The following is an 11,708-nucleotide window of genomic DNA, read 5'->3' as shown; positions in this document are numbered from 1 at the left end:
CAAGAACTTTTTTTATCCTTTCAGCAATATTTCCCCTGTGTCAGTAAAGTCTGGGGTTAGTATTATATGCTGTGTACATCCTGGACATATTAGCTACCCCTGCCAGTGGATCTCTCTTGCTTCCCAAGTTACTTCATAGAAAATGCTCGGTGCTCTTCCTTCATGGCTCGGTGCTTTTTGCTCCCATCCCTTAAGGAAACAAACACAGAAGAGATGAAAATAAAGGAAGGATGTAAAAGAAATCAAAGAAAAATAAAGTCAGGAGGTAAAAAAAAAAAAAGATAGAAAGAAAGAATTAAACAATATTCATGGAAGAGAGAGCAATAAGTTTGGTGCTGGGAAGTCCAAAGGGAAATAACAGAGAAAGACAGATGAAAGAGAGAACAAAAAGAAAGTAATTGGAAAATCACGATGAAGAAAAGCAGGAAGGTGAGGTATAAATGGGAAGAAACACTTCAGGGGGCTGTGGAGGAACAGAAATGGAGTTGGGCCTGAAGAAAACCCCAAAATTATACTTCTTGCATTCAGATGTAAACTGCATTGCTGCCTCATGATTCAAAATAAAAGGATTCGAAGCAGTATAAATGATTCAAAGCAAACCTCTGGAATTAAACAATCATTAGTAGAACCTGGTCCCGACTCTCAATAGCAGTCTGCTGGCACAACTGTAACGGCAGCATTGTAGTGACTTGCTTGTGATTACACAAGCATGGCAGTGGCACAACTAAGCTTAGTACCCAAGTCATAAACCAGTGCCCCAGCCACTGGGCCACACTTCCTCTGATCAGCATACTACTGTTGTTTCCCCACCTCTGAGACCTTAATTCTTGCTTGTGCATTATATTTAAATGATATTAAGGGCACTTAAAATGCCAGCATCCACAGGTTAAACTTGGTAACTTGTGATAAGTACCCTCTGAGCATCTCAAAGTTATGCCACTTCAGGTGAGGGTTAACTCTGGGGCGTGCTACCTAGCTCATGTTAGGGTAATTTTAGTCTGTGCCAGGGAGGTAAAACAAGTAATCTGCTGTCCTCCAGCATCCCAGAATGCACTGTTCCAAGCTGATTCCTCCCCCATGGGATGGATAGAGCCCAGGAGTGCTGCCTCCTGCCCCTGCTTGCCAGCCTTCTCTTGGCGAGGCAGCTGTGCAAGCAAGAGTCAGTATTAATCCTTAATATGCAACTAAGAGCACATTCTGACTCTAATGCTGTTCAATATAGATTAAAACCATTACATTGCTTAGATGTTTACAGAATGAAACATGATGCTGCTTTTTAAAATGTTTGTAAGTTTATTTTAAAAATATGTATAATAAAAAAAAAGACAAGAAAAGAAAAGACAAGAAAAGAAAATAAAAGACAAGAAGATGACAATGACTGTGGCCTAAAATGTTTATTGATCTGATAGACTTTTTTTTACCTGTTTCATTTCATATCTTTAATAACAACAAGAACAACAGTAAGAATATCCACATCATCTATTATTTTAGAACATTTGCATTTTTTTTTAGTTTTAGGATCCCCCTCCCCCTTTTTTTTTGTAGTTTGGCTAGAGACTTGGGCCTTGTGACACATTACTTCGGGACATGTTAACTGCATTTAAACTGCAAGCATCTGGGTGTTCAAGCAGCAAAACATGCTAAGTGCTATCACAGTGCATAGTGTAGCAAAATTAGGACTTCTTTCCAATGAGAAGTATTTGCAGATCATATTACCTAGCATGTATAGACCTAACATCCAACTGCTCCATGGAGGTAATACATCCAGGAGACTCCAGTGTGATGGGGGCCATGGAGTGATAAATAACTGTTGGTTGGTCTCAGCCCCTGCAACATATTATAGAAGGCCTTCAAGGGCTCTGGAGTAAGGTTGTGCATAATTTAAAATGCAATAGGCATTACTGTGTGACTGCTTAGAAACAATGCTATTTGTAATAATGCTTATTACTAACTAAATAAACCCATCCTAAGAGTAACATGCAACAAGGCCCAGAGGAAGTCAACCATTTTTGTTTGAGGTTAGACAGAAAGCAGGGCAGGGTAGCACCTTGAATGAGTTAATCTGAGCTTCCTTTCTGGTTAGCCAGTGAACTAAGATACCAACTATTTAACAAGTCAACGCTGCAGTGACAATGGTAAATTTTAAGTAAAAGAAATGCTAATTGTAAAGAGACCTTTGAAAAGACTGAGAACCTCCATTACCAGTGAGATACCTGACATCTCATTAAGTTGCTTCTCTTTTTCTTCAGAATCAGGAAGAACTGCTGACTATTTATAGATCATGCAGTCCAGATGCCAACTTACAGACTCACAGATGAATCTATCAGAGGGAAATCAGTTGGTGCTAGGAAATGATGGAGATCACAGAAAAGTCAACCTCAGCAACCTACTGCAGATAGAAGCAATAGCAAATAAGAAAGTAATGGAAGAGACTAGTTTCCACCCTGAACACCAATTTTGGTTCAGGAAGAATGACTGAATGGATGAATGAATGAATAAATAGGATAGAAGCCTTAGAGAGGTTCTCTATTCTTCTATGGTGACCCTAATTAGGTTTCAGATGTTGGTGTCTCCATCAGCTATGCACGAGCCCTTCCTGGGAATAAACATCCAACATTTTAGTAGTGGAGTGTCTTCCTGCCACCATTGGTACATGGTGTGGCAAGCTCTTGAAATCCCTCTAAGAAGTTCCTGCACAGGGAACACATTTTGCCAGAGAGATCTTTGTACTTGGGCTAGACGAAATGGAATTCTATATAAGAAACACTCTAGCTCCTTTGATAGCCCTGTTTTTCCATTCATTTCTCCATTTTTAAAGAAATGGTTCCTCTGGTTGTACTTGGCTTGTACCCACTTTTGGTGGTCTCAGGAGACAGAAGAAGAAGGGGGTGCAAGAGACAGAAGCCTGCAGTGAAGCTTTTTATAAATGGGAAAACAATAAAAAGGTCTCATGTCAAAGAAGACTTATTAAAATAACTTGCCTTGAGCTGCCTATAAAGAGAGCACTTTTCTATTTTCCACACCATTTCTTGAGGCATCTCTCATTTCACCCAAGGCCTGTAACATTTTTGTTTGTTTAGTTTGCTCCTGTAGAGATAGACGGTTGGGATTAAAGCATCTGCACTCATTGCATTGATCCTTCACGGCCCTCCAAACTATGATGTATGGTTCCTTTGCCACAGGTGGGATTGCAGCACAGGCTCCCCAGATGTCAGCCACGTAAGCTTTACAGAACCATGAAACCCATCACATGTAGTCATCTGCAAGCTCTCTATTACTCCAGCCATTTAAACACATCATGATAAGTTCTTGTACCCAGGGGAGGGAGTGGGCAAGAGATATCTTGTTTATTTGGGTGAGAGGAAAAATCAAACTTCTGTAGCGGTTAGCAAAAAGACTCCCCACGGGGAAAAAAAAGGGCTGCTTAAGAAAAATGGCTGGATGACTGAAGAATGACAAGACCCTCAACCTCCAGGAACGTGACAGTCACATACCATAACATTTGTGATTTTCTTTCAGACAGCAAAGTATGTGGTGCACCAGCAATAAGAACGAGAAATTACTTCAGAAAATTACAGAGATGTTTCTGCTGCACTGGATCAGAAGCCTGGAGCAACAGTACCTTGTTAGACTGAACACAAGGAAGCAGAACTACGTGAGAAAGAGGGTCTTGTCAGACATTACGGTTCTCATGTGTTATCTCTATGGAATAGTATGCAGTTTTAAATTTAGAACATGCTGTGAGTAGTCACACATTAAGGGCTAACACCCTGTCTGACATGCAGAGATCTGACTTGCTTCGAGAGGGCTGGTAGGAGCTGGAGCATGGCTAGAAGCTGTCAAGTCTACCCTGTGGCTGTCCAGCTCCCTGGCCCTTCCTTGGTCTGGGGCTAGAGACAGACGTTATACATAAACCAGTTTAAGTGATCTGGTTTAAACCTTTAACAGAGTACAACTTCAGTGCACATAAACCAGTTTCAAAATGGCTGAAACTGGTTTAATATAAGCCTGGTCAAATTTAGTGCTAAGCTTAACTGATTTGGGTCAAACCAGTTTATGCAATGCCTGTCCCAGACCCCTTCCAGGTTTAAGTTAAACCAGAGTTCCCCAGCATCTCAGATGCTTTGCAGCCCTGGGTTGGGCTGTGCTCTCTGCTGCAGAGAACAGGGCTGTCCCCGTCTCTCTGCTCCTTATCCAGAGCTCTGGGGGAGACTGCAGGGACAGCAGGGTATGCCTGGCTTCCCCTGGCCCCACCTCCCATCACTGCTTGCTGCTCAAATAGGGATCCCCCCCCCTCCTTCCCATCTCCCACAGCGTGGACCCCAGCCCTGCAGACCCCAGGCATGTGGTATACTAGCTAATGCTGAGAGGTGTCTGTGTGTGTGTCTCCAATTTCACTGGGACAGGCAGACAGAACAGTTTCCCCATAGTGCTGTTTGGAGCTAATCAAGAGGTCAGCTGGTAAAGTCCCTCCGTTCCTTCTTGGAAAAATCTACTTAAGAAGAGCTTGAACTAATGAGAGAAGTTTTTGTTTTGTTGATGGGCAGCTAAATGCTGTGTTATGAGCTCCCTGCTGACTCCCTCACTTTCCAGGTTTGCAGACAAATTGAAAAAGCAGGGAGAAGGAGATTGATAAGCTCAGTATCATCAACAGTTGCATGTGCTCCCCATGAATCCCTGCCCCCCTCGCATTTGCCTCAGAGTGCTAGCCAGGGGCTGGGGTTTGGCAACACTCCTGCCCCTTGAATAGCAATCAGGGAAAAGCCTGGGACCATCCAGGCAGGGTGGGGGTTTAAACTCCTCCCTAATCAGAGCATCCTGTTGGGGCCTGGCCACACTCCCCTCAGCTCAGCAGTGTGGAAGGGAAGGGAGGGCTGCTCCAGCGCCCCCCCAGCAACCAGCCTGAACTACTTCAGGCATATGCCTGCATTTCTTTGGTCCAGAGAGGATGTTTGTGCAGTTACAGACTGATTCAATCTAGGCAGGTTAGACTAACTTGCAAAGATTGAATCAATTCAGGCTCAGGTTTCTTGAATGTCTGTCCCTAGTCAAGGAGGATAGCTTATCCACATGGGAGCGGGGCTGAGGGAAGTGTATTCTGGAATGCCAGAGGAATGCAAGTTTTTTCATATTGGCCCTGTGGAGCAGTATGACGTTTCTATAATACAAACTCCCTAACACCAGCTGGAGATGTTCCTCACCCAAACAGGTGTCACTCTGAAATACTCAGAGCCCATTTAGCTTGTCTTTTCCTGCCTTAACACATGAACACTCCTTTCTTAACATGGGAAAGGTAATGTTCAAAAACACTCAGAGCCACAGTCTGAATGTGAATACACTCTGGGGCACTTTCTCCAATGCTGTGCATCTGAATAGCATACCAGGACGGGATTCAGCAAACACAAATGGAAACTTCACACTGCTACAAACATCCTGTATAACCCTGGGCAAAAACCTTAGTTATATATGTCCAGTTTTTCATCTCTAAATGGAACTGGCTGAATAGTAAATATTCTTCAAAACTACCAAATTCTGATGAAAATAGTAAATTCAGCACCAAATAAAAATCACATTAAAAATATTTTATCCTATTTGTTTTTCATTTTGCTTTTCCAGTGGCAAAATGGTGGAAGGGAAAGGGGAAGGGGCAAAGGGAGAGAAAAGAGGGTAGAAGGACATTTCCCATTTTTAATTTTCATTTTTTCAATTGAAAAAAGTATAAATATTTTTAAACCAAACAAAAAAAAAAAAAAAAAAAAAATTCATTTTTTCCAGTATTGAGAAAAGGACTTTTTTTTCCATTAGAAAAATGAAAATATGAGAGTGAGACAAGGACAAAATAAATTAAATATAGAATTTGCAATAAATAAAAATACACCTCTGCTTACAATATATGTGGGCTAGAAATGAACAGAACCAGTATCCTAAAAGTAGAAGAGTCTTTATCCCAATATCAGCCCATGCTGCTTCAAGTTAATCATCATTTAAATGTATGTTTATACACTTCTCATGTACTTATACCCCACCTGGCAGCTAACATCATGCATCAGCCTTGTAGCAGATTTTTCTCTAGAAGGACTAAAAAAGGGCTTTCAGTTTACTAATGGACTGCTTAGTTGAGGTTTATTTAGGGGGGTTAGCTTTTGGACATTCTTTTTCTCTTGCTCATCAAATCAAATAAGAGCCTATTCATGCTATTTTTATATTATGTTTCAGGTTTGGTTGATATGTATCATTCTAGCACTTTTATAAGGAGGAAATGAAGTATTAACTTCACTTGGATCCCAAATTTTATCAGCTTGTGTTAAAAGTTGATAAGGAATGAGTGTATATTTATGAGTTTGCAATAAAAATGTGAATATTACTGTCAAAGTTGTGTATTATATAGAACCATAGGAAAATGGAGCTGGAAGAAACCTCAGGCAGTCATCTATTCTAACTCTCTGCTCCCAGCAGACTCCTCCCTGTCTTACCCAAGTGTTTGTCTAACTTGCTCTTAAAAACTTCCGCGGTTACAGATTCCACACCCTCTTGAAGTTTTCCATCCCAATACTTGACTGCCCTCTTAGCGAGAAGGTTTTTTTCCTGATATACAACCTATGAATATGAATAAAAATATTCATTATAGCTCAGATCCTCAGCTAAATCAGTATAACTTGATTGATTCCACACTTAAATCAGATTTGGGGGGCTGACTTCCATGGAAATGTAGATCAGGCCTACATTTAAACAGAGAAAAAGTATACATGCTTACATGGGCCAGGTACAGACGTTACACTTTTACTGGTGTAAGTGATCACCAATGTTCGCCTGTAACAGAAGAGAAGTTTGGTGCACAGAGACGGGTTTAAAAAAGGTGTGACCTGGCTTACGATTTGCCCCACCACCCCCACCGAAAGTCAAATATGTGCTCTGTTTGCTATCAATCTACACTATGCTGCTTAAAGGGCGCATCTATGTGACATACTATGTCGCCATAGCAATGAGCTACGGTGATGTAGCTCCTCACTATGGCAACATAGCATCTGTGGGCACTAACCGTGGTGCTTGTTGCTACTGTGCAGTAGGGTTGAAAATGACCTGCGTGCCGCTGGGACTGCGGCGTCCCGGCAGGTACTGCACAGTCATTTAGCAAGTACTAAATGACTGCTCAGTACCAACTGCGCAGTCAGGGGCACATATAGATGCACCCACAGAAAACTACATGAACTTAGATCAATTCTTTCTCCGGCTTTTTGAATATCTGTACACAGCCATGACGGTAAATAAAGACATGTTCCTGAGACATGATTATACTTTTCATTTCAAACCTCTTGATGATAAAAAATACCAGTCCAACATCATCATTTATTCTGTAGAGCTAAGGATGATGTTGGTTTTTTAGGGGGGCGGGGGGAGGTTTGCCCAGTATGAACAAACTCCTCCTGTTAATAGCCATGAGAGCTTCAGCTGCTTGTCAGAGGGCCAGCAATAACTGTGAGCTGCACCCAGAATTTGTAAACCCTGGTTTCCCTTTTAACTCCCATCGGTGTGAATCAGCAGTGATGCAGTTAAAGTTTCGGGGGTGGCACTAGTGTAAGGACACGGTGAATCAGGCACAAGAGCTTTTAGAAGTTGCAGCAGAGGAGTGCGTGTTAGGCCACCTGGGCCCCCTCTCTGGCTTTGCTGCTGACTCACTGTGTGGCCTCAAGCATGTTATTCAAAGCCAGATTGTGAATCCATTACCCACAGGCATGAGCACTTACCCAAGTGGTTCCACTGGCTTAAATGAGACATCCCGCATATGAAGCTGCTTGCCAATCTGTTGTTCAAGTATTGCCATTGCTTTACTCGGGAGCAGAAGCAAAGTCTTAGCCTGTCTGCTTCAGCTGACTCTGCTGTAAAGTGGCAATGATGATCCGGGCCTCAAAATGGTGCTGAAAGACTCAAACAATCTTTGCCAGGAGGCCTTGAGATCCTCAGAAGAACCTATATACACACAGAGTATTAATATGTATATAATATTTTCTATAATCACTTTATAAAGTGTGTAATATGCTTTGGGATTCTTCTGAATAGAAAGTTCTAATAAATGCAAATTATTTATTTCCAGTAGTATTATTTGTTGTTGCTCTTTTTTTTTTTGCTTTTTTTTGTAACCAGCCAGCTTTAATTTTCCTTCATTTCCTGGCTCTAAACACCTAGCAGATTTCACTACACCTGTGCTTTATTCAAACTTTGTTTCACTTATGGCCACAATCTCCTTGTTCTATAGAAGAAATTGCTTTCAATTACACATATATCACAGCACTTAAACATTAGTCTCACTTTTCTGTGGTTAATAATTCACCTTATATTCCAACATCCATCAACATAAAATCAGCATAACAACTTTTATGAATCCCTTTATCATCAACACATTCCAAATGCTTATACAATGCAGACTACACATTCACATAGGAACTGGCTTAATAGCTCTTAAAGTTGCTATAATACTCAGATCCTTTCAATCATAGAGTTATAGTTCATGTTTTCAGACAAGACCATTTTTAGTCCTTTTATATGGTTAGCCCATCTTTCTTTATACCTATTAGGCCCAATTCTGATCTCCAGTAAACAAGTGTAAATATAGGGCAAATCCAGTGATTCCGAAAGAGTTATTTCACAGCAGTGTCTAGGAACAGAATCAGGGCCCTTGAATTTTGGCCACTCTGAGCAGGTCGTTCTCATCTGGATTCAGCTTATAGACTACTACTGCTCGCTTTTCTCAGTGCACGATTATTTAAGTTATATTATTCCAGTTGCCTGTCACCTTTCTGTCATGGAAAGCCGCGGGAGCTGGAAATTATTACTCTTACCTAGAATTTCTCATCCTCTCTCTGTCTCCTGCTCTGAACACAGTTCAGTGGTTCTAAGGTCTGCTTTTCCCATCAGCTTCACCGACACACCTCCCAGGGAAGTCAATGCGAATCGCATGCACATCTGTCAGGATAATCAAACCCCAAGTTTAGTATCACCATCAATTTAAGACTTAATTTCCTCATTTTCATAGGCCATCTGGGCTCTTTCCCTCTTTGAGTTTTCACAGTGACTTTGTATTCCCAGGTTTCCTTCCACTTTGTCCCAGTTCAGTGATGAGGTCTCATCTTTCAAATATCAGGAACTTTTTCTCTCCTTACTTATTCAGGAGGTTATTCTAAAAGACCTGGAAATGGCTGCTCTCAGGTCATGATAAACCAATTGCAAAGGCATTATTTTTGCCCTGGGTTGCATTTTGCTGTAGCATTAATTAATTATTACTATTATTTTATTAAGTTCTATTGTTGTAGAGCCTAGAAGCCCCATTCATGGTCCCCCATTGCGCTAAGAGATGAGCACACACAGAGCAAGCTGTGAAAAGCATCCTTCTGGCCATTGTATACTGTATTGTTCTGATTATATGTCTACCTCTTTCTCCCTCCAAAAGAACCATGAAAATTACACTAAGCCTGTACATAGGGTTGAGGCATAATCAGGCCCCCAGCCGTGTTGACTTTTGTACTTGTGGTATATTTGCACATTTGAGAAAAATAGCAAGACAGAAATGCTTTCAGTGAAGTTTTTTAGTGCATTTAACCCTATGCATCCTCTTGTGCGTGTGTGTGTGTGTGTGTGTGTGTGTGTGCGCGCGTGTGTGTGTGTGTTTGATGCTGTGGTGGGACTGTATAGAGGAATTAATAGTCCATGGTATTTATGTCTGGTTACTGACTTTTTTTCAGAGAAAAAACTGTTTTTCCTAAAATTGGCCCTGAAAATATGGGGCCGATGTGTATGTAGGGTTGGCTTGAAGTCAGTACAATGTGACATGTAACAAATAAAGCAATTATAACTGCTAATAAAGGAGTCAGTGGCCTGATTCTCCTCTTATATGCCATTCTGATTCTAACATTTTATTAGAAATCAGGCTAGTAACATCAGAATAAAGTGCAAGGAAGGGACTCGTTACCAGACTTGCCTGTCCCTTTAGGGTACACTCATTTATTAGGGTTACATTTCTGGGGTCTCTGTAATTCCATCAATGTATTGCTTGTGTCACTTGTGTTTCTATATGGAGCTTATCTCTCCCTTCTGCAAGTCCTCACCCCCAGTGGACTGGGTTCCTCCAGCCACCAAACTGAATGAACACACACACTCATGCACAAACACGCACACACACGCACACACTGAGCAGGCACGGTTGCTCAGCATTTCCAGGCTGACACCCTCATGTGCCCCGGACTCAGCACAGGAGCAGAGCCTGTCTGAGCTGGGCCGGGTCAATCGGCATTTACAGGTATTCACACCCTCATATGCCACAGACTTAGGACAGAACTTGGTTCAGCAGGGTAATAATAAAATGAAGTCAGACACAATGCACACACCCGTGAACAAAGCATATCTGAGTGGGCATGGTTACTCAGCATTTCCAGTCTGACACCCTCATATGCCCCGGGCTCAGCACGTCCCAATCTCTTGTCCCATTTGTCCCGGTAGTAACTCTCTTGATGACCAGACCCCACAGGATTTTGGGGCTTTACAGGGATCTTTGGTTTAGGTAAAAGAAGCATTGCTGCAGAGCAAACGGGGAGGTCGAGGACAAGAAAGGGTAAACGAGGTTCAGCGAGAGAGAGTATGGCACCTAGCTTGAGCATAGAAGTTATTTTATTGCCAAGTATATGAAACTTATAATGACACTGGTAGTAATAGTCATACAAGGAAAGACAAACAAACAAGACAAGTACAATTTTGCACAGCTTCAGTTGGGTATTTGGGGAAGTCTAGCTCAACTCTGATCAGCAAAAGTCAGATTTAGAAAACTGTGCCTGGAGTAAGAAAGAGAGGGAGAGAGAGAGGGATTAAACCAAGTCTGAAGGTTTAGAAAGTGGGCTTAAACAGAGAGAGAGAGAGCAAGAGAGTTGGGATCTCACCACTCAGCAAAGCTTGAACTGGTCGAGGGTCCCAGGTGTTTGGGAAGTTTGCAGACAAGCTGTTCAGCTTTGGGCCCAGGGGTTTGAGGACAGGCAGAGCCCCCAGCATGATCAGCGGAGGTGATGAAGGCAAGAAAGGAGAAGGTGAAGTCCCAGTGGAAGTGGTGGGGCGTTTGGATTCAAGCACCAGAACAGAAACTTGAGCTTGGGTAGGGGGGTTTGGAGGGAAACAACAATGCTTCAAGAGAGAACACTAGGTTTGTTCATGGGTAAATGATGACTCAAGGGAGTCAACCAGAGTTGTTTTATTATGCTGGACAATAGGAGCTGAACATTCCTGGCTATGGGTGACGTTATCCTGAGGGATCTCACAACGTAAGCAGGCAAATTCAGTGTTTTGGGTACCAATAAAGGAGACATCACTAGAATTGGTCTGATCAATGCTGAGCTGGGTGTGTGTAGATGTGGGCTGATTAGCATTTGGAGCAGGGATCCTCCATCATGCAATGCTCCCTTGCTTCTCTGGTCCCAGAGTTCAGTATCGTCCTTGCCTGGTAATCTGGCCAAGTTCACCGATGACACCAAACTTTGGGGCAAAGCATCCACACCAGAAGACATGCGGGTGATCCAGGCTGACCTGGAGCTCAGCAAATGGGCGGACGAGAACCTGATGGTGTTTAACACCAAAAAATGCAAGGTTCTCCACCTTGGGAGGAAAAACCTGCAGCATCCTTATAGGCTCGGCAGTGCTATGCTGGCTAGCACTACGGAAGAAAGAGACTT

The sequence above is a fragment of the Gavialis gangeticus genome, unplaced genomic scaffold (genome assembly GCF_001723915.1).
Source record: "Gavialis gangeticus isolate Ggan-Ray unplaced genomic scaffold, GavGan_comp1, whole genome shotgun sequence".
In the NCBI taxonomy this organism is placed as follows: Eukaryota; Metazoa; Chordata; order Crocodylia; family Gavialidae; genus Gavialis; species Gavialis gangeticus.
This window is presented reverse-complemented; position numbering follows the sequence as displayed.